At 45.1% G+C, this 26,404-nt stretch overlaps 1 long non-coding RNA gene and 1 pseudogene across 1 annotated transcript; one reads left to right on the plus strand and one right to left on the minus strand.

The window, feature by feature from the left end:
* Positions 1-2,452: 2,452 nt before the first annotated feature.
* On the plus strand, positions 2,453-6,961 carry LOC122463362. Its single transcript, XR_006286627.1, has 3 exons — positions 2,453-2,630; positions 5,427-5,429; positions 6,948-6,961. It is a non-coding gene; the product is annotated as an uncharacterized LOC122463362 (long non-coding RNA).
* A 10,780-nt stretch (positions 6,962-17,741) lies between these two features.
* Positions 17,742-18,348, minus strand: LOC102934794 (annotated as a pseudogene).
* Between the last annotated feature and the right edge of the window lie 8,056 nt (positions 18,349-26,404).

The raw sequence follows: 26,404 nt of genomic DNA on the forward strand, positions 1-26,404 counted from the left end.
ATGCAACTCCAGTCCCTGAACTAGAATACAGACCTTGACATTTGCACAGGCTTCTACATGATGGTTGTGCAGCCAAAAGGTGTGTGATTATACAGAGCCAGAGATCACGTCCCTGGTCCTTCTCCAGGACTTCCTGCCGCTTGCTGATCTAGGCAGACCTGGGATATGGAGCCCGACTCCAGCACCCTCAGAAGTGGTGTTGTTCCCCCCTGCATCCAACACATCATCCACCTTAGTGCAGCAAAACTATATCATTTACTCCGCAGTCCCAGCATTCTGGGGTGAATTGCATTCTAGTGCTAGCTGCACTGTGTGTGTTTATGTGCATGCACCTCCATATGCACACATTAATTATTATTTTTATTATTATTATTATATTATGTTAGACATTATATAGATATGCAAAGAGAGATGGAGGGAGGGAGAGGAAGAAAGACTGTGCTAACATGTTGCTAATGCTTCAAATAGGATCAGAGAGGTCATTTTACCTCTGATTCTGGAGCTGGTGCGACCACTGCTGGAATCCTGTGTCCAGTTCAGGTGTCCACAATTCAAAAAGGTTGTTGATAAATTGCAGAGGGTTCAGAGAAGAGCCACCAGAATGATTTAAGGATTAGAAAACCTCCCTTATGGTGATAGGCTCAAGGAGGGGGAGGGATAGCTCAGTGGTTTGAGTATTGGCCTGCTAAACCCAGGGTTGTGAACTCAATCCTTGAGGGGGCCATTTAGGGAGCTGGGGCACAAATTGGGGATTGGTCCTGCTTTGAGCAGGGGGTTAGACTACAGGACCTCCTGAGGTCCCTTCCAACCCTAATATTCTATGATTCTATCTATTTCATTCTTAATGGTGAAAGAACAGGTGAAGGACTATTTAGAAAAGCTGGACATGCACAAATCCATGGGTCCAAATATAATGCATCCAAGAGTGCTGAGGGAGTTGGCTCATGTGATTGCAGAGCCATTGGCCATTGTCTTTAAAAACTCGTGGTGATCGTGGGAGGTCCCGGATGATTGGAAAAAGGCAAATATAGTGCCCATCTTTAAAAAAGGGAAGAAGGAGAATCCAGGGAGCTACAGCCTCACCTCAGTCCCCGGAAAAATCATGGAGCATGTCCTCAAGGAATCCATTTTGAAGCCCTTGGAGGAGGAGAAGAAGGTGATCAGGAACAGTCAACATGGGTTCACCAAGGGCAAGTCATGCCAGACCAACCTGATTGCCTTCTATAATGAGATAACTAGCTCTGTGGATATGGGGAAAGCGGTCGGCGTGATTTACTTTGACTTTAGCAAAGCTTTGGATATGGTCTCCCACAGTATTTTTGCCAGCAAGTTAAAGAAGTATGGATTGGATGAATGGACTATAATGTGGACAGAAAGCTGGCTAGATTGTCGGGCTCAACGGGTAGTGATCAACGTCTAGTTGGCAGCCGGTATCAAGCAGAGTGCCCCAGGGGTTGGTCCTGGGCTGGTTTTGTTCAACATCTTCATTAATGATCTTGATGATGGGATGGATTGCACCCTCAGCAAGTTCACAGATAACACTAAGCTGAGGGGAGAGGTAGATACACTGGAGGGTAGGGATAGGGTCAAGAGTGACCGAGACAAATGGGAGGATTGGGCCAAAAGAAATCTGATAAGGTTCAACAAGGATAAGTGCAGAGTTCTGCTCTTAGGACGGAAGAATCCCATGCACTGCTAAAGGCTGGGGACTGACTGGCTAAGCAGCAGTGCTGCAGAAAAGGACCTGGGGATTACAGTGGATGAGAAGCTGGATAAGAGTCAGGAATGTGCCCTTGTTGCCAGAAGGCTAACGGCATATTGGGCTGCATTAGTAGGAGCCTTGCCAGCAGATTGAGGGAAGTGATTATTCCCCTCTATTTGGCACTGGTGAGGCCTCATCTGGAGTATTGCATCCAGTTTTGGGACCCCCACTGCAGAAAGGATGTGGACAAATTGGAGAGAGTCCAGTGGAGGGCAACAAAAATAATTAGGGGGCTGGGGCACATGACTTACGAGAAGAGGCTGAGAGAACTGGGCTTATTTAGTCTTCAGAAGCAAAGAGTGAAGGGTGATTTGATAGCAGCCTTCAATTACCTGAAGGGGGGTTCCAAAGAGGATGGAGCTCGGCTGTTCTCAGTGGTGGCAGATGACAGAACAAGGAGCAGTGGTCTCAAGTTGCAGTGGGGGAGGTCTAGGTTGGATATTAGGAAACACTATTTCACCAGGAGGGTGGCGAAGCACTGAAATGGGTTCCCTAGGGAGGTTGTGGAATCTCCATCCTTAGAGGTTTTTAAGGTCAGGTTTGACAAAGCCCTGGCTGGGATGATTTAGTTGGGGTTGGTCCTGCTTTGAGCAAGGGGTTGGACTAGATGACCTCCTGAGGTCTCTTCCAACCCTAATATTCTATGATTCTATTTAGCATAAACAAGTGAAGGCTAAGAGGTTACTTGATTAAAGTCTATAAGTACCTACATGGGGAACAAATATTTAATAATGGGCTCTCCAATCTAGCAGACACAGGTATAACACGTTCCAATGGCTGGAAGTTGAAGCTACACAAATTCAGACTGGAAATATGACATACATTTTTAACAGTAAAAGTAATTAACCCCTGGAGCAATTTACCAATGGTCATGGCGCAGTTTCCATCACTGACAATTATTAAATCAAGATGGGATGTTTTTCAAAAACTCTGCTCTTGGATTTATTTTTAAGAAGTTCTTTGGCCTGTGCTATACAGGAGGTCAGACTAGGTGATCATAGTCTTCCCTTCTGGCCTTGGAATCATTGAATCCATGTTTAACCAAGGAAGAGCAGGGAATATAAAATGGTGAAACCAGTAAGGGGGTTCTAATTGCCCCAGAAAAGAAAAGAAAAATGAATAATAAAATGTAGAATTTAAACCTTCTTTCAGGTAGTCCTGTGCAGAAAATTAAAGCTGATACGATTACTTACATTTCTAATGGTGCCATGTAAATCATCTCAGAAAGAAAGTGCATCAGCTTTGTGTACCTCCTCTAACTAGATGTCTGAGAGCACCAACTAACACTCAGAAGATATGCATTACACTGCCACCAGTGACAATTGCAGATGGATGTTTACACTGTTTGACAAGCCATTGAGAAAAGCACTGACGCAAATCAGAAAGAAATCCATTCAAACTGGCTGCTTTGACTCAAGGATTTAAGAATAAAGGCTCAAGTAAGCATCAATAAACAACTTATGCATGATGCCTGGCTGTGGTCAGGACTGCTGGACTCTGTTCTAGCAACAAGGTTACTGAGATCCAACTAGGATTATAGCCATCAAATAGAGATACCACAAAGCTGCTGCTGACTTAACGTGTTTGTCCTCCAGGGCTACAATTCCACATGTGTCCTTGCAAGGACTAGAATCCTCTGTTATATAAACCACAAATACACTCCAATGGGATGCATTTATCTTTTATGTAGGACCACCCAGCTAAAGCATTTGGTTCCAAAATGTTTGGCTTATGCATCAAAAACACACACGTTTTCCCCAGGCATTTAAACATGGTCTCTCCCTTCCTGCTTTTGACACCATGGCCTTTCCCAACAGAAACTATGAGCAAGCAGCAGTAGCCAGGAATAAAGTCCATGTAACTGTTAGGACTGAGTCAGGGGAGAAAGAGGAATGAGAAAATAGCCAGCCATCCTTGAGTCAGGTTCACCCCATATATATTTTAATGGTGCACCTGCCCTCTTCCTCTTACTTCTGCCAACCCAGAAACCTTCCAACAGTCCTGTCCCTGCTTACATTATTGTTGTATCAATCAGTCAAGGTACTAACAAACTTCAACAGGACTTTATTTTTAAAGTGGAAATCTCTTTACCAAGCTGCTGCTGCACCCTTGGTAGCTCTCCCTCAGCCTCCTCAAATCCCCCCCTCCTTCCTGTTTCCTGTCCTTTTAGACTCCCAACAGCCAGTGCTCACAGTTCTAATAATTACAAGCAGCATCTAAACACCACAACCATCTGTTCTGCAAAGTGAGCGTCATCCTCCATAAATTCTGTGCTGTGACACTTCACATGCCTCTCCGCTCACAACCATCATCATCAGCTCCTAAGCCAGAGGCCCCTCACTAACCTGAAAAAGGCAGCCTTCATATCTCTTCTTAAGAAAATCACACTTTACGCCAGCACCCTCAATAGTTATTGCTCTGTATCCAGCTTCCCCTTTCTCAGCGAAGTAGTCATCTTCGCTCCCTTCTACAGCCTCCCCACTGTCCACGATAGCCCTGGTCTATTTCAGCTGAGTTGAATTCAGCAGGAAAGTGATTTTAGTGCTCTGCTTTGATCAGAATCTTACTATAAAGCCCTTTATACAGACTCAGGTTTTCTCACAGCTTCTCATCACTTAAAGGAAATGTACATGCAAAACATTTTATAAAGTGAGCCTGCCAACCGTGTGTCACTGTATGACCATTTATCCGTCATACGTGGGGAGAGGGGGTCACAACCCAGGTTTGGGAGCAGATTCCCTAACAAACCTGCTACAGTGTAATAACTGGGTAGTTTTGCTGGGGTCTAGTGGGGATAAACACCTAGTCTGGGAGGAATTAATGGGTCCCCCCATTAGCCTTTTGAGTGTTTCATGTAATGCAAAGTCAGGGGAGTCAAGCTGGTTCCATTACACTGCTCTCAACTGATTGGTACTACATGAATGCCACACGACCATGCGGATATTCAGCTACCACTCTGTTGAACAGTACAGGTGTAGGGAATGGACGGGGTTAACATAACAACATGCAGTGAGTTACAGCATTGCCAACCCCAAGTGTTCAAAAATCCTGAGTCAGGCCTCAGAAATCATGAGATTAAAAAACAAATAAATTTGGGATCTTTTTATTATTTTTCTGGTCTCAGAGCCTTTAGATGACACTTGTTGCATGTTTTCAGGCACTTCTCCAAAACCAGGAGGTCTAAAAATTTACCGCTTTTTAAAAATGGAAGCTGAGATTCTCCCCTAATTACTTTTTCCTAGGAGCTGGGGCTTTAAATAAAATACTAGATGTAACCAGTGGTCAGAATGAGCTCTCTTCTGCCATCTATTGATGAAGTGGAGGAAAAAAATCTCGGGAGCAGACTATAGTTGCATAAACACACCTACTTTACTCAACATACCTGCTTTGCCAAATTGATCAATTTTGGTTGTTTTAGGTTAAAAGTCACCTAAGTATTGGATGCAGGGTAATTAATTGTTGTATTTTATATGACTAAGTGCAGCCGAACTGTACTTAATATACGTTAATTGAGGGGGTCAGCCTTCATGTAATCTCACTCACCAAGGGTGCGGGTAGTGAAGTAAACACAAGTCATGTAGTGGTTATTTTTTCTACTTGGTAGTAAGGATTATAGGTGCTATTTCAGTCTTGCTGTCCAGTGTTTAAAGACAGAGGTGGTTAGGTTGTGTTGGAAGTCCTTGTTTCTTTTCAGTGATCACTAAAGCTAAAATCATGGATAAGATGGTCTGGAGGACTGAGCCTTAAACTTGGCATGGGGTCAGTGTTTGGTGAAAGACAATGCAGAGAAGGAGTAGTAAGTCTGCTACCTAGTGAAATCAGTAAGTAGTAAGTGGTAGAGCCTCAGAACATAGTCCTGTAGCTAAATGCATATCAGGGGCCATGAATCTCAAACTTACATTTACAGGTTTCTTAGGAGCTAGGAAGCTCCAACCAGCCACCCACTAACAATTGCTAAGGCAGAAGCTGAGTCCTGATGGAAGACTCTAGCCCAGTAACCTGATTGCAGAAGGCTGGGGTCCTGACTGGCCCACAGCTTCTGTATAAACCCAGCGCCTGGCTCTGGACGGTACGTCTTGTGCTCCTGCTCCTCTGAGCTGGCCTGACTCTGACTATCAATCCATGGTTTTGCTCTCAAATTTGTCTCTGGGTAACCCGACTTTGCCTCCTGACATTCAACTCTCGGTTTGTCCTCTGGCCTGTCTCGAACTCTGACCTCCCAGCATCAGACCTGGCCTGACTCCTGCTTTGACCAGTAGGTCAGACCACCCACATCCCATTGAAGATGTCCTCTATCCCCAGCAAATCCCAGAGTTATGATAGCTAATAGCTGGATTAGGTAGTAATGGTGCTGTACGACCAGACTGGACCAAGGATATGGCAGAGATAGCAGCCACAACCAGCAGCAGCCGAGTCGCTGCAACCCCCTTCCCCTTGTGGGAGGCTGGAGGTGAGCCCACCCCTGGACTCTGGGAGGAGAGCTAGATACACTGGAGAGTAGGGATAGGATACAGAGAGCCCTAGACAAATTGGAGGATTGGGCCAAAAGAAATCTGATGAGGTTCAACAAGGACAAGTGCAGAGTCCTGCACTTAGGACGGAAGAATCCCATGCACTGCTACAGACTAGGGACCGAATGGCTCGGCAGCAGTTCTGCAGAAAAGGACCTGGGGTTACAGTGGACGAGAAACTGGATATGAGTCAACAGTGTGCCCTTGTTGCCAAGAAGGCCAATGGCATTTTGGGCTGTATAAGTAGGGGCACTGCCAGCAGATCGAGGGATGTGATCGTTCCCCTCTATTCGACACTGGTGAGGCCTCATCCGGAGTACTGTGTCCAGTTTTGGGCCCCACACTACAAGAAGGATGTGGAAAAATTGGAAAGAGTCCAGCGGAGGGCAACAAAAATGATTAGGGGACTGGAACACATGAGTTATGAGGAGGGGCTGAGGGAACTGGGGATGTTTAGTCTACCGAAGAGAAGAATGAGGGGGGATTTGATACCTGCTTTCAACTACTTGAAAGGGGGTTCCAAAGAGGATGGCTCTAGACTGTTCTCAGTGGTGGCAGATGACAGAACAAGGAGCAATGGTCTCAAGTTGCAGTGGGGAATGTTTAGGTTGGATATTAGGAAAAACTTTTTCACTAGGAGGGTGGTGAAGCACTGGAATGGGTTACCTAGGGAGGTGGTGGAATCTCCTTCCTTAGAAGTTTTTAAGGCCTGGCTTGACAAAGCCCTGGCTGGGATGATTTAGTTGGTGTTGGTCCTGCTTTGAGCAGGGGGTTGGCCTAGATGACCTCCTAAGGTCCCTTCCAACTATGATATTCTATGATTCTATGATTTTGCTGACCTGGACAACAAACTGTGAGTGGGATGTTACAGTACAGGGCACCTGCGCCTGTATTCCCCCTCTGTGGCACCCAAGCACCCACTCTCAGGCTTCTGGCTTCCCAGCCATCACCTTCTTGATGGTGGTCTCTGCCCCTCCTGGCTGGGGTATTTCCAGGCTACACAGCTCCCTGCCTACACTGTGCATTCCCCAGCACAGTCAGACTGCCTAAGCAGATCTGCTTTGCTTTTCTCCTCAGAGGTGGTAATCAGTGTAATTGCCACAGTTAAATTACCACACAGCTTTTTCTAAGCAAGCACATTTATTCTTACAGTGAAAGCATCACAGAGAAAACATTAAAAAACAATAAAAGAACCTACAGACAGGCAAAGAAGCTTACCAGAGATAAGCCCAACTCCAACAAGGGCTCTGGCCAGTGAACAGTCCCCACGCGGTTTTTCTGTGCTCACAAGTTCATAACAGCTGTTAACTTAGAAGAAGCACTGCCATGAATTTGAGAGTCACCGTGACTAGGGAATCAGCCAGACAATGGATTTCTCCTCAAAAGGATGGAGCTGTAGGTGGCTAATTTGCATTCCCTTCCTCTCAAGTGTTTCCTATGAAACCCTACTCAAGTAGTAGTTTATTCTTGTCTTAGCCCATTGTTTAAGAGTCCTTTGGAGCCCATAACACTGCCCAAGGTTTACATTGGTCATGTCTCCTTGACAAGTTACATGCAACTCCCCAATAACACATAAACATTTGCATTTTTACTACAATGAGCTCTTGACACACTTAAATTAAGTTCAATAAGGTTTAACTTCAGTCAGTGAGGTTTGTCCAGAAGATGGTGGGGCAGGTGTTTGGTTTACATATTGTCTGCACACTTTTGAGTCTTTGTTGCAGTGTTGTCACAGAATCAATGCTGTGGTCCCTCTCCTTTTAATACAAGACTTAGTGCTTGCAAGTGGCGAAGTATTGCCTCTCAGAGGTGCCCAGGTTGGGTGCTTAGTTTTCCCAGATTTCTGGGTGGCTTGAGCTGGTTTGGTTTTGTCATTTTGAGAGGAAGCTCTGCCACGTGGCAGAAGGGTTACTCAAATATTGTGTAATCCATGATTAAATGATGAGAATGGCAACCCTGAAATTAATCTGTAGAGCAACAGTGGAACTAGCCTGTACTCAGGTAACATTGTGAAGAGTGTGTTGTCAATGGATCAATAATAAAGCTGGTCAAAGTCCCTCCCTCAATGGAAAATTCTGACAAGAACTACAACTGCGACTAATTTTCTCAGTGAAAAGAATCAACACTTGAAAATTTTTGTCTGAAAAATCTTTCGATCAGGAAATGCTGCTGCAGTGCCTCATGCCTCCATTCTCCTCGATGGGCTGGGCTCTGTGACGACACTACACCTCCCATGATGCCACATGCTCTCTCCGCTTGCGAAGCCACCATGGCACTGCATGAGAATCCCTAACTGCAGGGAGTCGGGGGGGATGCACTTTTTTGATAAAAATAGACACTGTTGTGCAAAAAATTCCATTTTCTCTAAAAATCCAATTTTCTGTTGAAAAACAGTTTCAGTGGAATTTTGACTAGCCCTGACAGAGCCATCTCAGAAGAAACCTGCTGTCCAGAGTCCTACCTGATGACAGTAATTTGTGGCAGTGTCCCTCCCTCCCCTTCAGAAGATGAGGGGGAAAATACATTCCATTTAGGCGGGAATCTTTATCCCAAAGTCCTTTACAAGCATGGAATCGCTTCACCACCACTGACATGCAGCCATCTCTGAGATGGAAAAGGGCAGCTGCTTAACAGAATCCACCAAAACTAAGAAAGTCAAATCCAGCTGCAGAGGGAATTTTAGGCAGCCATTATGTATTTAATAATAATAGCATATTCTTGTATCGTACTTTTCCATCAGTAGATCACAAAACTTTACAGATGGAGCAGAGTATCCTTATCCCCATTTTACAGATAGGGAAACTGCAGCACAGAGAAATGAAGTGACTTGTCCAATGTCAGAGCCAGGAACAGAACTGAGGTGGCCTGAGTCACAAGCCACTGAGCTACATTCTAAGCCACACTGTCTCCCTAAGCAAAGTGCTTAGCCTCAACACACCTATTGTGCAAAGAAATGACATGGGATCTTAGCACAAGCATTCAGGCCTTTGGTTTTACACCTCATTCAAACCCCCAGGTGCAGCAAGTCTCCTCGCATCATGCTGGCGTACTGGTTTGGGTACCAAAACCAGGGGAAAAGCCCCTTCTACTGACCAACCATTTCTTGCAACATCGATCTGAAATGTAAGCAAATTAAAAAGCGTCTGCCCCCATGGCCACACCATAAATCAGCTGCAAGGTTTATTTCCTAATGTAGGGTTTTTACAGGCTTTACAGTAAGTAATAAAAATTCACCAGGATTTTCTTGTCATTAAACACAGAGGCCTGCTTTTGTCCAAACACAGTGGGCTCCACTCCATTCTCCTGAAAGAGTAGAATTGGATTAATTATTATTTATGTTTCCGTTAAAGCATTACTCAGAAGGTAGCTGCATTAGTCACACAGTTGGCTCGCTCAGAGGCTGCCCTTGTATTCCTTGTGTTTCTCCTCCTGCTTTAGCTGAATTCTTTTTGACATCAGCCAACGAACATTAAAATTCACATTGATCACGTATTGTCCGGCGCTGGTGGAGCTGCTGCTTTTGGCCCCCCTTTGGAGTGCAGCTATCTGGAAAGCCTGCTTAAGTGGAGCGGGTGTGGTTGTCTTTTTCCTGTCCTGTGAAGTGTCAAAGGCCCCAAGCCATAGATTCAGACTCTGAACCTGCTTTCAACCCTTCCATGATCAGATGGCATCTGTACCTTAGCTGCTGAAAATGGCTTAAAGGCTGAGGCTTTGCATTGCAGCGGAAGGGATGTTTAGGGCTAGATCCACAAAGGGGACCTAGCCTCACCTAACTTGGGACACTTCACTTTAGGTGTTTGCCGCCTGATGGAATCCACAGGCCTGAGTGAGGCATCTAGGCTCCTCATGCAATGACTGGGGAGAGACAGGCACCATAGAATGGGATCCACAAAAGCCAGCACGCTGAGCAGGGAGCCACCTAGCCAGCCAATAGGAAATGCTGAGGAGAGGAAGGTGGCCTAAGCCCTCAAAGGGAGTTTGGCACCTAATTCCAGGCCAGGGAGGAGACTCTTCTCTCTGCTGGGGAGTCACAGCCGTGAACCCCCTCCTGGAGTACGGCACTTGAGCCCTTTCTCTCAAAAAACCCGAGGAGTTGGTGCCCACTCCCACTCCTTTTTGACAAACATAACCTTTAGGCCAGAGCACTCACCCTGATACAGAAGAGCTGGGTTCAAATCCCCGCGTTGCCTAGTGTGGAGTAGGGAGTTGAAAGCACGTCTCCCATCTCTCAGGTGAATCCCTGAACCGCTGGGCTATGCAATATTCTGGGATTGGTGTCTATCCTGTACCTTGTTCCAAAGCCCCCTGGTTAGGGCACTCACCTCACCAATGGTAGAGATGGGTTCAAATCCCAGTTCCACATTACACAGAGCAGGAATTGAACCAGTAGTCTCCTACATCCCGGGCGAGTTCCAGGCCTAAAAGTTATTTAGGTGGTGTAGTAGGAAGAGAGCCTGAGACCTAAGTCCTTGTATTAAAGGCCTAGTATGAGGCAGAACCTGCACATAGAATTTAGCAAGAACATGCTAATATTGCAAAAATACACATTCCTAAGAAGTGCTAAGCGCAGAGCACTCACAGAAACACATCCCAATATCAAGTGGCACCAGAACATCCTGATATCAAGGATGGTACAAAAACATTCCCTAAGGATAACAGGAACGCACTGTCCCCTTCTAAAAAATAAGGTCAGGATGACAGTACGTAATAAAGATGTTTTAATTGAACCAACATGTACAAGGTGATGAATAATAACTAGCTACATCAGGGGGCAGTAACTAATCATGCCAGGGGGCAGTACTAACTTGTTTGTATCAGGGTATAAAGATGTATCTCAGAGGAAATATCTTTGTGCAGCCGAGATGTGTCCATTGTCATGGGCATACATGTCTTAGTATCCACACAGAGTCTGCCAGGTGCTATTACCATGCTTTGTCGACAATAAACCTGGCCTGGTGCCTTTGTACATTAACGGATCTTATGGTCATTGGACGGTTTGCATGAGATATGCTGTGCCAGCTGTCTGCACAGAGCTGGGGCAGCACACAGGGAGAACACACACACGCAGCCAAACATCTAACCACCTTGGGAAAGGACAGTTCCTAGGTTTTCTGTAGAGTTGAATGTTAGGTGGCCTCTGAGAACACCTATTGGATCGGGTCCTGTAGGTGAGATAGGCAGGGGGAATGTCTAGGTTGAGGATTCCACTGGGGTTAAGGCATGTATCAGGACCTAGAAAGTTAGGTGCATGTCCAATGACAGAAGTTTAGGTGCCTAAGGGACATTACCAGTGGAAATTAGGTGCATGGGACTTTAGGCACCTACAGAGTTAGACAGCAGCTGAAAAAGAATTGAGGTGCCTAAAGTGGCAGTTAGGTGCCTAAATCCCTTTGTGTATCTAGTTGTATGTCACCCTCTGCTATTTATAAATTCCTTCTGCTTCCCACCTCTTAGTTACATGGAGGAAACATCAACCATAGTGGTGCTGATAGCCCTGCGGGACTTAATTATGGCCTTGTTCAGATAAACTTCTCTTCCTGCTTTGCATTCTTAATACCACTTACCCTTAGATTCACCCTTTCACCTCTGCAAAACTCATGGCTTGGCCCCAATTTACTCCCATCTTCCAACTTCTTAATGCTCCACAAATGCTCATGCATGTATTCCTTGCGGCTTTTTTAACCATCCTGGACAAGTGAACCATTTGGCTTAATGTAAGATACAGGAATAAGGAAAGTCTTTTGAACCTCAGAGCTGGGTATTACTTTGGTTTAGTAAATGGATAAAGGTGAATTCTTCTAACAATAAACCAAACTCTTATTGTGATCCCACTGAAGTCAGTTTGCTGCATTGAGTTAAAGAGCTGTGGCTTTGGGCAAAGTGACTTCAGCTTTGCGTGCTTCAATTTCTCCACCTCTTGAATGGATATAATGATATGTCCTTATCTTACGGGGATGTAAGTCTTACGCATTCGTGTCTTTAACGAGTTCTGCAATCCTGGACATAAGACTGCTCTAAAAGAGCCAGTATTTCCCAATAAAGTTGCTATAGCACATGGACGCCAGAGACAGGGGACCAAAGGGCCACCCCGCCCCCACTTTTGCAAATCTGAATGGAGCAGGGGTGCAATAAAGGGGGAGGACAAGGGCCTCCGTCCTCCCCCTCATGGCCCCTGACCGGAGCTGGGTGGCACAATGGCAAAGCCTTTTTCCTGCTGGGATGACAGAGGGGCAGACAGGCCAAACTTGAATGAGTGGTGCTGTGAGCTGGCACCTGGCATCACTCCACCACTCAGACGTGGGCCATTTTGGTTGCTTGGCCCTCACCGTTTTTGCAGTCCTTCTGGCACCACTGTTATAACAATGAGGCAAAGGACAGTTTGCGGCAGTTTGTGCACCTCCGTTGTGCCTTCCAAACCTATTACATCTCCAAGCAGCTCTCTCTATCTCTGGAAACATTAATTAAATGGCTTTTGGAGCTTTGTTAAAAGTAGATAGATTAACAAGCCTGGTAACACCATAACTTGTGAACTGGACCAGCCTGCCACCTTGGGAATTAAAAACAAAAATAAAGCGACTCAAGAATCAGCCCATGCTTCACTCACACGCTGGGAGCTGAGCTCAGGGCTCCATTTTTGCCTGGCAGCAGGACCTCTAACAAAGCAGGAAGCTGCAATCAGTTCCTGGCTTTTGAGGGTACAGGCATTCTGCACTGGTAAGGAGATCCGCCAGCCTGAGTTCAGCTCGTACTTTATGAGGTGCTTTTAAATTCACCTTTAAGTCAGAGTTCCCTTTAAAGCCCAGAAAAACCAATCCATCTATCACAGGTATAGGGCAAGCTGCACTTTAGAGTGCTTGGCCATCTCTCTCAGGTGCACCCCTCAGTTGATAAGCTTTGATTCCTTTACCTCTCTGATGGGTGGAACCCCACAGTTCAACAACCCTTAGACTGGTTCTCTGGGTTGCAGTCCACCTGTTTCCAACAGTGCTAACATGACAGGCCCAATTATATTTGACACCTGCAAGAAACTTTCCTCTCTCAGCCTGTAACCAGTGGCTGTTTAAAAAGACCCAAAACAGCTGCTACAAAACAGAGAATTGTTTATTCATCCAAAGGTACATAACAAGCAGAGAGAAGGGTTAAAACAACAATAGGCCTATATGGTTGGGTCTTACCTAACCCTTAACCTTTTCTTGCAAGTTTTGGTAAGTTCTACTCAGCTCAGGTATCCTGACTTCGGGGAGAAAAGCACTGCGTTGTTGCAGTTTCTCTCTTTCTCCCAGTGTATCTCCCACTGTGCCTTCCCACAAGCAGGTGCTGGACACTCCACTGCTTTCCATCCTCCTGAGGCCAAGGTTTTTAACAGCTTAGTGTTCTTTTGTTTAGTATCCTGGATGGTAAAACAAGCCTGTTAACCTGACTGGAGTCAGTCTGGTAGACATTTCCCAGTTAGTAGCTTCCCAATGTTCTCTTAAAGGCCCTTGGCATTTTCCCTGGTGGTTTCTTACCTCTAGTCACTGAGTAGTTTCCTGCTTGCTCATCCTAATAGCCTCCTTTGATTTAACTCTGGTAGTCAGACAGAATAATATCTAGCAGGTAAACTGAAGAACATATAATATTCATACAAAATAATACAGTTATCTCCCTCATTCTCAACTTTGCTTTTGGATTCATGAGAAAAGGTTATCAGAAAAAATTCATTCACTTAAAAATATATATTCTTACTCATTAACATTCAACTGTCTAAACACAGCGGAGCCCGGCAGTTTGAGTCTATTGTATAACTAAAATCAGTCTGAGTTTTCGCCTTTGTCTTTCTCCCCCTTCTATTTCAGTGCCACCTACTTTAGGGCTCTAACCAACCTCCAGACAATTACTGCAGTTTGTATATACTGGCCTTACATAAACGAGTGCAATGTTGTCCTCTAGTGGCTTGGCCAGCAGAGCGGGTAAAGGACCAATTTCTAGTGATAGGTGAAGACATTCTCCTTTAGCTTAGGCATGTTTGTATAGACAGGGATTAGTCACAAAGAGTTTGAGTGTTTATTAAGGAATGCAGGTGTCAGAGGAGGGTTCAACAGCTACCAGGGAAACTTAGCAGTTGTTGAGTAGCAGATAACAACACTACACAACCACGTGTGTGGGCCAGTGCGGTGGGGATTAGCTAGACTAAGGTGTACTTATTTCAACCGGAGTATGGCCAGATACCACGGTGATCACCATTTTTATTTATATTACAGTAGCACTGAGCAACTCCGTTGTGTTAGGCACTGTATGTACCTGTAGTATGAGACTCAAAGAGTCTAAACAGGACCGATAAATGTTGAAGGGGAAACAGAGGCACATAGAGGTGAAGTGACTTATTCAAGGTTACACAGTGGGTCAGTAGCAGAGCTAGGAATAGAATCTAGGTCTTGTAAGTCCCAGTCTGGTGCCCTACCCATTAGACCATAGTGCCACTTAAACACCCCGACTTTTATGAAAAGCACCATTAGAGTTTTTGTGGGGTTAAATCTTCATGTTTAAAGGTCTCTGGGTTACAGTACAAAATATGTCATCACTAATTTTCAGTCATAAACGTCATCTTGTTTAGTTATAAAAGAGCAACCGGAAGCTCAAAGGGGGATAGAGAAATTAAAATTCTACCTTTACAAAGAAATTCAGATGTGATTGAGAAACAAGGACAGTGGTATAAGAGAAGGCAAACAAGCTGTGTGAGGTTGTGATGGGTTGGATCACAGAAACCCCCTTGGGGCTGCCAACTGATGTGCCTAGACTACTTCTGCCCCTGCCTTCCCTGCCAGCTTGGGACCCCAGAACTCTGCCTGGTTGTATCAGACACGCTTGCTGGCTACCAACACAGACCCAGGTCTGAACCACGTCCCACAAACTGCAGGCTTAACTGAAAGCAGCTTAAGAAGTGTTCCTGTCTTTAACACTCAGATGTCCAAACACTAAATAAATCAGTTTTACCCTGTATAAAGCTTATTCAGGGTAAACTCATAAATTGTTCGCCCTCTATAGCACTGATAGAGAGATATGCAAAGCTGTTTCCCACCCCCCCACACCTCGCCCCAGTTATTAATACATACTCTGGATTAATTAATAAGTAAAAAGTGGTTTTATTAAATACAAAAAGTAGGATTTAAGTGGTTCCAAGTAGTAACAGACAGAACAAAGTAAATTACCAAACAAAATAAAACAAAACACGCAAGTCTATGCCTAAAACATGCAAGTCTATGCCTAATACAGATAAAACCTCACCCTCAGAGGTGTTCCAGTAAGCTTCCTTTTACAGACTAGTCTCCATCTAGTCTGGGTCCAGCAATCACTCAGAGCCCCTGTGGTTACTGTCCTTTGTTCCAGTTTCTTTCAGGTATGCTTTGGGGGTGGAGAGGCTATCTCTTGAGCCAGCTGAAGACAAAATGGAGGGGTCTCCCAAGGGCTTAAATAGACTTTCTCTTGTGGGTCGAAACTCCCTCCTCTCTCCTATGCAAAGTCCAGCTCCAAGATGGAGTTTTTGAGTCACATGGACAAGTCACATGTCCATGCATGACTCAGCTTTTACAGGCAGCAGCCATTGCCCACATGCGATCTTGAATGTCTCCAGGAAGACTTCTTATGTGGATTGGAGTCTTCCAAGATCCATTGTTCATTAAGTGTTTCTTGATTGGGCACTTAATTTACACATTCGTTTCTCAAGAAGCTGACCAAATGCTTTACTAAAGCTACTTAAAATCAAGCAAGTACACAGCCAATATTCATAACTTCGAATACAAAAATGACACATGCATACAAATAGGATGAATATGTTCATTAGATCATAACCTTTACAGAGATAAGTTACCTGGCATATGTAGCATGAAACATATTCCAGTTATGTCATATATACATTCATAAGCATATTTCCAGAAAGCCTTATGGGGTGCTATGTCACAGAGGTACGATGTCACAGTCAATGCTCGCAAGGAATTAGGACGTCAAGTTTGCCTTGTATCTGAAAGAGGGCACCTCCGTCAGCCTGGCACACCTCTAACGCCACTTCAGAACAAAGAACACAACCCACTGAAATGCAAGCAACACTTCCTGCAGTGCCTGAGGTTTCCCTGGAGCTTCCCCATGCAGAGTTAGCGCAGGCCTGATCCTACTTGAGAAACAGCCAACAAGATCCAATCTGAGGTGGCACTAATGTAGCAAGCCAGCCTTCCGACTAATTATTTATAAGTCATTGTTAAGTATTGTGTTACTGCCCTTCCCCTTTTATCTTGAGGATTTAAACACATCCCAAAATTACAGGTTTCAGAGTAGCAGCCACGTTAGTCTGTATTCGCAAAAAGAAAAGGAGGACTTGTGGCACCTTAGAGACTAACCAATTTATTTGAGCATAAGCTTTCATGAGCTACAGCTTATGCTCAAATAAATTGGTTAGTCTCTAAGGTGCCACAAGTACTCCTATCCCAAAATTAGCAGCTTTAAATTAGTTTCTTGGGTTCCCAGCTCTGGACCACAGCGGACTTTAGTCTCAAAGAAACATGGAAAACGACTCACTGGGGGACTGGCAGAGAAGGAGGGGGTTGTTCTGGGGTTCCCACCTCTTGCAGCTCAGTCTAAGAAGTCAGCTGCCCCACACGTGGCATAGAAGAGTTTACCAGTGGGCCAGGCCCTGCTCCCATTAACGTCAGTGGAAAGAATTCTCATTGCCTTCAGAAGTACATTGTTTTTGAAAAGCCGGCAAAACCGAGGCAGCGACAGTGGCCACGGATAGAGGAAACTGATCAGGTTTAATCTCTGCTTACTGAACCCACTTCTCACTGACAGCTGAAGACAAGGCTCCTTGTCATGGACTCTGTAGCTTGTCATGGACTCTGTAGCAAAGTCACACTGGCAGGCCAGGCAGTGTTAGCTCAGCGATCAGCGTGAGGAGAATGCGAGGAGGAAATTTCCCTCCCTGTCTTCTTGAAAGATGTTGCCACAAAACGGGAACACGCCCTCCAGGTTAATGAATTCCCTTCAGCCCCTCCTCCCCTGCAAGGAGAGGGCAGGGCTGACCCACACTTCCCCCTCCACTGGGTAGAGACTGATCCCCATCTGGCCCCTGTAGCACATGAGCCTTGGTGGTAGCTGGCCTGTATACATTTGACAGGGCAAAGATGAGTAGCTGGAGTTTATTGCCCTGTCTCAATTCCAGACATCTCTGGATGAAAAATGAGCCATTTAAAGTGATAAAAGGGCCTGGTTTTTATTTACTGGAGTGGTAAGAAATATTCTCAGATACATCTTGTTTGCACTGTGTGTTCATGCAGATCAGGTGCTACCAGGCACATAGATATTCTGAGATACGCCTCCTAGGCGTTTACCTCTGCACTGGCGTTCTGAGGGGAGACATAAAAGGGCCTGTCTGTGAGTCAGAGGTCCCTGCATGTCTACTGCACCAAGCTTGGTGACACTGGCATACATTTTTTTTTCCCCAGTTTTCTTTTTTATTTATGTACATCTGTTCTGTCAGATTTACTCCCGGGGCATACATTTTTGCTTCTTCAGGTTCTTTTGAGAGATCTTTTTCTTCTGAACAACTTCCTCTTCTGGCTTTGGAACAATCTGCTCCTTCTCAGTGAGGATCATCTCAATATGACTGGGGGAGCTTATGTAGGGGTTGATACAACCATGAGCTCTGTAACTACACCAGCGCATTTTCGGGGCCTTGTTGACCTGGATGTGCTCAATTACCAGAGAATACATATCAAGACCCTTGAGTTCAGCATTACTCTCAGCATTTTTAAGCATGTGCAGTAGGAACTCTGCACTCTTTTTAGGCCAACGTCCCTGTGTCCAGCCCCATTGCTTGGCCTGAGCACATCTGCCAACGCCACCATTTTAACGATGGAAGGAACACACTGCTTTTTTAGGGTCACATCCTTTAAGTATTTAGTGGCTTTCCAGATATGCATGCCCTCGATAGCTTAAGCTGTCTCACGAGTGTTCCTGAAGTGGACTCAAAGGTTAGAACCCCTTGACTTGCATGATTTGGTGTGGTTCTCTGGATCAATTGAGTAGCAGAGCATTTTCAGAGTTTAACTCAGGCACACTAACCTGCCTGAAGAGGGAGGCTCACTTGTCTGGCTTTTTTCCCCTATTGCCCTACTTCCTCCTTTCCCTCCTGGTCTAGGAAGGGTCCTCTTCCGGCAGCCACTGGGTTGCTGTGTCCCCTTTGTCCCACCTCTGCACATTTTGCCAGATCTCTCCTGCTCTGTCAGCACAATCACATGAAGAAAACGGGAGCCAGGATGCAGAGGAAATGGCAGGACAGAGGTAGAATCTGCCAGGGCCTGCAGCAGTTAGTTTGGAAGACAGCTGGTTAGGTGAATGTACCCGTTAAAGTATTAAGATACCATAGGGTAAAATTAATCACAATGACTATGTGGCTGCTGTGGGATAAATAAGCGTTTCAATACCATGGAGAGATACCGGAGGAATTGCACTAATATCTGACTGGCTCAGAGCTACTCTTAGCACTTGGGTCAGAGATTTTTGGCCCATTGTGTTTCTTATTTCACTGGCCACACTTGTAAGACATAAAATTGTGCATTCATTTACAGGCACTTCATTACCAAGCTGATGCTGATAAATTGGAAGGAATTCAGAAAAGAGTAGTGAAAATGATTTAGAGGCTGGAGGGATTGATTTACAAGGAAGATTAAGAGGGTTAAACATGTCTTGCTTGGCTAAGTGCCCTCTAAGGGAGCATGATAGCTCTCTACAAGTATTTGAAGAGCTTAAATGCTAAATACTAAGAAAAGAGGACTTATTCAGGATGTTCTGAGGTGGTAAAGCCATAAGTAATGGGATGAAATTAAGCAAAGGAAAACTTAGGCTTAATATTGGGAAGTACAATATTTGTAGAGCAAATCAGACTGTGGAACAGGCTTCCAGGAAAACTTAGTGGAAGTCCCATCATTTGGGATAATTAAATGTGAACCAAACAAATTATTGTATTATTAGTACTTATTATTTGTACCACTGTCACCCCTAGGAGCCTTAGTCATAGACCAGGATCCCATTGTGCTACGTGCAGACACAGGACAAAAGACATGGGATCTAGACTGTTCTCAGTGGTACCAGATGACAGAACAAGGGGTAATGGTCTCAAGTTGCAGTGGGGGAGGTTTAGGTTGGATATTAGGAAAAACTTTTTCACTAGGAGGGTGGTGAAGCACTGGAATGGGTTACCTAGGGAGGTGGTGGAATCTCCTTCCTTAGAGGTTTTTAAGGTCAGGCTTGACAAAGCCCTGGCTGGGATAATTTAGTTGGGGATTGGTCCTGCTTTGAGCAGCGGGTGGACTAGATGACCTCTTGAGGTCCCTTCGAACCCGGATATTCTATGATTCTATGATTCTGTGAAAAGACAGTCCCAAACAAATGACTTAAGAATGCAATGAAAGGAATGACCCTGGACCAGAATGAACCCTGACCAGTGACAGTAGGTCTTTACACACTGTAATCTTTGATTCAACCGCAATTACTCTTCCTTTGTCCATGTAAGCTGAACGTTCTTCTGGAGCTGTCAGCATTGCTCCAACCACAATCATGTTTACTCATGAGTGAACAGAGGTAGGCAAGCTATTTGCTACCCACAGTTTATTTGCAAGTTGTCTGTACACAGGATGTGATTTTTATGATGCTGGTTTACATTCAGTTATTTGGCAAGTCTTTAGTGCCAACAAATTCCAGCTGTGGGGCTGCTCGTTAACTGTTTACCGTGAATGTTTACTTGGCCACCTGTCACATGGCACTGTTTGAAGGTGCAGTTGGTCACCTAAGTCACATGGCACTGTTTTCGTTCGTTTACAGGCATTTCAAGATGGTCATATAATCACCCGTGGCTTGCAGCTTTGCATGAACGCTTATTCTCACAAGTGTTTGTGAGACTTTGCTCTGCAGGGAACATTCTCAGGAATAAAGAGTTGCTCGCACAAATGTTCATAAAGTAAATAAGACGTGTCACTGATATCATCAAAGTGAGATCTGTTCAGAACTCGCTGAAATATTTGTGAGAAATGTTCCATAATATTCGGCCTGCTATTTAGCATGGGAACAGGCGAATTGTCATACCACATTCAAGGAAAATACTAAATCCTTTATGAACGACTGATACAATGTTTATATTAAAATTATGGTATTTGGTTGTGTTGATTAAGAATTACTTAAAATTAATACATATTTGGGAGATCTTAATACACTTTAATTATGTAATGCTATTAATAAATGCTACCAATAGAGTAAACATATGAATGCTTTTGTAGCTGATTACTAGAAATTACTATTCATTATTTAACATTATTACCCCAAACCAAAAGTAACAGTTAATCTTCACTATATTATACCGCAGTTTACCATCCTTGCAAAAATCTACTCATGCACTTGCCCAGGGTGGGCAATTTGTTTGGATGGGCCAGTAAAATATTATGACTTGTTTTTGTTTGTTGAGGTGTTCCATTCTTAAGAAGCATGGTCTACTGATTAAAGCACAGAACTGGGAGCCAGGAGACCTAGATTCCATTCCCAGCTCTGCCACTGACCTGCTGTGTGGCCATAGGCAGATCACTTAACTCTGGTCATAATTTCCCCACCTGTCTCTCTATCTCCCAGGAGTGTTCTGAGGGCAAATTAGGTAGTGTTGGTAAAATGCTTTAAATGTGCAGGGCCAAATTCTGTGATGGTGTAACTCCTGAAATCAGTGGAGCTATGAGAGCAGATAATTCGGCCTGTAACATTCTATATAAGTGGTAATAATCATCATGGTAAAGACAGGTGAGTGTATTTTGTGCTTGAGCAGCTACATTTTCAGTACGGGTTTGCAGGGTGGAATGGTGTCCTCCCTACAATTTATTTTTATTTCTAAAGCATAGCTCTTTTTCTCTCTCCTACCCCTCGACACACGCAAACAGCTCTCATGGGCTTCAGCAAGCGTTGTGCAAGTGCATTTCAGGGTAGAATCTGGTGTACACATTTGGAATGCTCTGGGATCTTCTGGCACAATAGATGCACGGAGTATTAGACCTGCATTGGTTAGGACTGGAGAGAAATTCAGCCAGAAATAGGCATTTGGCTAAAGACTGGCCAAACGTTGATAATAGGCTTTGGCTGAATATTTCTTTAAGTACCTTTTAGAAGCCAAATAGTGAGAAGGTGCCACTCCTTTCCCCGTAGTATAAGGGTCATGTCTGGTCCCCTGTGAGTTCCATCTCCTTCCCCAAGGTTTAGTCTGAAGGTGACAAAGGTCAGGGGGAGCTCACAAGAAGATTCTACTTGCTGGATGCTTCTTTTCCCTTCTTCTTTGTGGTCAGTTCATGTCAGACTCACTTATTGTTATTCCTCTGCCATCTCCCCCCACTCAGGAGTGAATTCAGGAGGACTGGCAAGCTCCAGGCTTGTGGCAGTAGCCCCTAAGGAAGCTATTTACTCTGTCATCACTCTTACAGTCGCTATTTTAAACCCATCGTTTTGTCACAGTCAACAAACCTTGTTTGAAGAAGCAGCTGTGAATCTAATCCAGGGGCTCGCTAATTACTGGAACCCTCTAGATCAACAATATTAGACAAACAGTAGCCCACATAAGGTCACTCCCTTTCCAGATCACATCAGCCCTGTTGCACAGGAGCAGAAATATTAAACCTTTTCGCAAAGAAAATGAGAATGGACAGACTTGCTAAAATCTCTCTCCAAACAATGCAATCACCTGTAATTATACAAGGAGCTTGTTGGTGAAATCCCAGTGCACCTGCTTTAATCAAACCAGGAGTCTGAGCCAGTCAGGCTCTTCACCTACTTTACTGGCTTTGGATCAAGCCAGAGATATTCTACCTGCTGTGCAGTGTTTTTTTCATCACCTGTTATACAAATAGCAGCGGCAGTGTGGTCCAGCATGCAGGGCACAAGCCTGGGACTTGGGAGCACTAGGCTATGTTCCTTGCTCTGCCAATTATTTGCTATGTGACCCTAGGCGAGTCACTTCTGTTTCCTTTTTTCTGCCTTGTTGATTTAGACTAAGCTCTTATGGCAGCAGCTGTCTGGTTTTATGTATTTGTGCAGCACCTGCCATGTTGGGGACCTCAAGACACTCCAGTAATATAAATAATAATAGAACAGGATCACGGTTGCAGGGCTGACTGCGCCTCTGCCCCCGCTTTGACTCTCTGATGCACCCCCCTCGGGTGTCAGGCCTTTACCTCTCCTGGGATGGAATCCCTCCATTCTCCCACACTTAGCCTGGACCCTTTGTTTATCCACCACATACACCCAGCAGGTCCAGTTGGGTTTGGCACCTGTGGTCCTTCCCTTTGGGAGTGGTGACTAGTGGGGGGAAAGAGTGACTCACCAGCCTCCTTATACCCCGTGTCGTTGGTTCTTAACAGAAGGAATAAAGTGCAACATAACAGAAAAGGAATTTTAAAACAGCAGACTGTCTGTACACAAGTGGATCTTATCTAGAGGCTAACCATCCCCTGATGGAAGCCTAGGAAGGCCTAACAGGTGTCTGTGTGTGTGTCAGTCTGAATAGCTTCTCAACAACTGTGTCCAACAGCTGCTGCCTCCCCTCCAGAGAGAGAGTCACTTTGTGTCCAGACAGAATTATTTGTTCTCTCAGTTCCTGGGCTTTTGGGCTCTGCTAGCCCACACCCATAGATTCATAGATATTTACGTCAGAAGGGACCATTATGATCATCTAGTCTGACCTCCTGCACAATGCAGGCCACAGAATTTCACCCACCACTCCTGCGAAAAACCTCTCACCTATGTCTGAGCTATTGAAGTCCTCAAATCGTGGTTTAAAGACTTCAAGGAGCAGAGAATCCTCCAGCAAGTGACCCGTGCCCCATGCTACAGAGGAAGGCGAAAAACCTCCAGGGCCTCTTCCAATCTGCCCTGGAGGAAAATTCCTTTCCGACCCCAAATATAGCGATCAGCTGAACCCTGAGCATGTGGGCAAGATTCACCAGCCAGATACTACAGAAAATTCTTTACTGGGTAACTCAGATCCCACCCCATCTAATATCCCAGTTTGCTGGGGTCTATGGGGGGCTGAGCCAGTTTCCTCTGGGTCGAGGGCTCTCACTTTGCCTTCAGTAAGTCCCCATGTTTGCTGGGGGGATGTCTTCTCTATCATAGAATCATAGAATATCAGGGTTGGAAGGGACCTCAGGAGGTCATCTAGTCCAATCCCCTGATCAAAGCAGGACCAACACCAACTAAATCGTCCCAGCCAGGGCTTTGTCAAGCCAGGCCTTAAAAACCCCTAAGGATGGAGATTCCACCACATCCCTAGGTAATGCATTCCAGTGCTCCCCCACCCTCCTAGTGAAATAGAGTCATTGCTTCACCTGCCTGTTTGTTTCCCCAAAACACTGTTGATTTAACTCAACATAGTCATACAGTAAACATCCCCATAATCAAGTCAACGTACATTCTTCATGAATTATCACAGAGCAGCTCACCCTATACAAAATAGATGTATAGATTTTTTTGTATGTACTCCTGCATTCTGTATTGTGGCATGATGAGGTTGACTGGTAGGCAGATTAGAATCACCACACTGGATGAGACCAGTACTTCGTCAGTGCGGGACCAAAAACCCTACAAACAAACCTGGACCAGGCAGCACTAAATTATGGAGGAATTTTCACAAAAGTCTGGACTATGTTGCTGGCTACGCCTGATGGAAAAGCCAGACACTCAGCTGAATCATCCTCAACTCCCAGTCACTTTTATTTCAGAATGGTTACTCCTATAAGTGAGGTCTATAGGAATTGGGCCCTGATGCTCACACTTCCTTTGCTAGGACTTATTTTCCAGCTCATCTGCAAACGCCGGGCACAGTGGTCCTTGTAACATCCACAACCAAGAGCACGGCAACATTTAATTTAGTTACATAACTCTCCTGATGTGTCACTCTCAGAAGGTCACTGCATCTCTCCTTACCCTGCTGGCTGGGAGCCTGAGATGGTGAGAATTGTTAGATGACTAGATGTTAAGATGTTTCTGTATCCAGCATGGGAGCTGTACCTCCAATTACTCCCTGCAAACAAACAGTGCAAGCTGCTAGTGCCTGCAGTAGTGAAGTGCCTCAGAAGCCTTAAATAGAGCAGCACGTGTGTGAGAAGTTGGCGCACAGCTGGCTTGGCCAGGGAGCTGTTTGCACTGTTTGATTGCTTTCTATTCTTTTGGTCCTTCACTGCCATATCTCAGTGCTGTTGCTCTTACCTAATCTCGCAGAGCCAGAACCTCTATTCCATATTTCCCTTTTCGGAAGGCTGCTTACATCAAACCTTGAACCCCTGAAGAGGCTCAAAAGGCACAGCCCGGTCACATGATAAGATGCATGGTCCTGGCAGCTGCAGGATGTTAGTGTTGGAAGTATGCAGGTAGGTGCACCTACTTGTGCCATCTCACTGGTGGCATCTGCGGTAGCGTCACACCTGCTCTTGCTCCTTTGCAGCTGCCTTTGAGGGTCTCTTTTAGGATACACCGGTATTTCAAAAACCACCTTAAAAATCCCTCTTCTACAACTCACCAGCCAATCTCCCGCTCCCTCTCAAACTCTCCCCCTAGCCCCAGAAAAAAATATCCGCTTTGGTTCAAACAGGAATTAAACCAGGGAACTCCTACGGCCTATATTATACGAGAGGTCAGACCATGATCACTGTGCTCCCATCTGGCCTGATAAGCTATGAATATGAATTATTTTCTATCCTGCTTTCAAGATCTTGATTTTGGGGATGAGACAGGACCAAATTTATCCTTTCCAGAACCCCATTGATTTCAGTGGTTTTTTGCAACTGATGAATTTGGCCCAGGGAATGTTAAGTCTGAAGTTTACTTGTATTTACTCCCAGACCAGTTCCAGTCAATGGAGCTATATGGAGGTAGAAAATTGGTGTGAGATCAGACTCAGGTCTAAGGTTTCAGAGAAAGTGTATCTGCCGGGGAAGCTGTGGATCTAGCCAAAATGACTGGGTACAGAAAGGGAGTGCAGACAGTATGCGTGGGCTGGGGTTGGAAGAAGCTGGCTGTGCATCATCAGCAAGGGAACCAACAGGACTATGGTACTGGGGTGTGGGGTAGCACCTGCTTCTTGCACTCTACCGGCCAGAGCCAATAGGAAGCATGTGCAGTGCCTTTGTGGGCAGAGGGACGTGAAGAACCCGTGCACCTCGCACATGTCTGTGTTAGAGAAGGAATCCTGGGCACAGCTGCAAACAGAGTTAGTGTTATACTCAGCTATGAAAATTAGAGATGAGCAAAGTGGCAAAGATAAGAAACCACCCTGAGCCTTTGTCCAAAGCTCCCCTGAGTGTTCACCCCACTCTGAAAAGAAATCGTGGAGGAACTTTGACAAAGCGAGAGTCACTCTAAGGTTCCACAAGTACTCCTTTTCTTTTTGCGAATACAGACTAACACGGCTGTTACTCTGAAACCTTTTAAACCACTGATGCTCATTTTCAGCACACCTGGCTGCACCACAAGGATTTGGCTGGAAGCTAAGTGTTGAAACACTGCAAGGAGAGCTCTTCACATGGTCTTTGTGGCCCGGACCAAAGCAGATAGCCCCAGAGAAGGTCACGCAAAAGCTCTCATGCAATTTCCATTGTGCAGATTCAAGATAGGTTAAAAAAAATCCTCCACAATTGCAGGTACAATGTGAACTGAACCACTTAAGAATCAAGAATCAAGGCTAGGAATTATTAATTCCTGAGCGCTAATCCTGGCCCTGCCACCAGCTTGCAGTGTGACCGTGGGCAAGCCAAGCTGCCTCAGTTTGCCTGTCCTTAGAACAGAGGTAATAACACTTGCCTACCTTTCAAGGCATGGGGAGGATTCGTTACTTAATGTCTGAGTGCACTGAAGGTGTAAAGAGGGGAGAAAACGAGAGAGAATGAACCACACATGACAGAGGTTAACATCATTTCATGCATGGCTGGAAGGTGATTCGATACTACAATGGAGAAGTACTGCCGAGTAGAATGGAAGAAAGGGCCATTGACCAGATTCTCAGCTGAAGTCATTGGAGCTAATTTACCCAAGCTAGCATCTAGCCCACTGGCAGTAACCTAGTGATCCCATGTACAACTTCCAT

This window comes from Chelonia mydas, chromosome 19, assembly GCF_015237465.2.
Source record: "Chelonia mydas isolate rCheMyd1 chromosome 19, rCheMyd1.pri.v2, whole genome shotgun sequence".
NCBI lineage: Eukaryota > Metazoa > Chordata > Testudines > Cheloniidae > Chelonia > Chelonia mydas.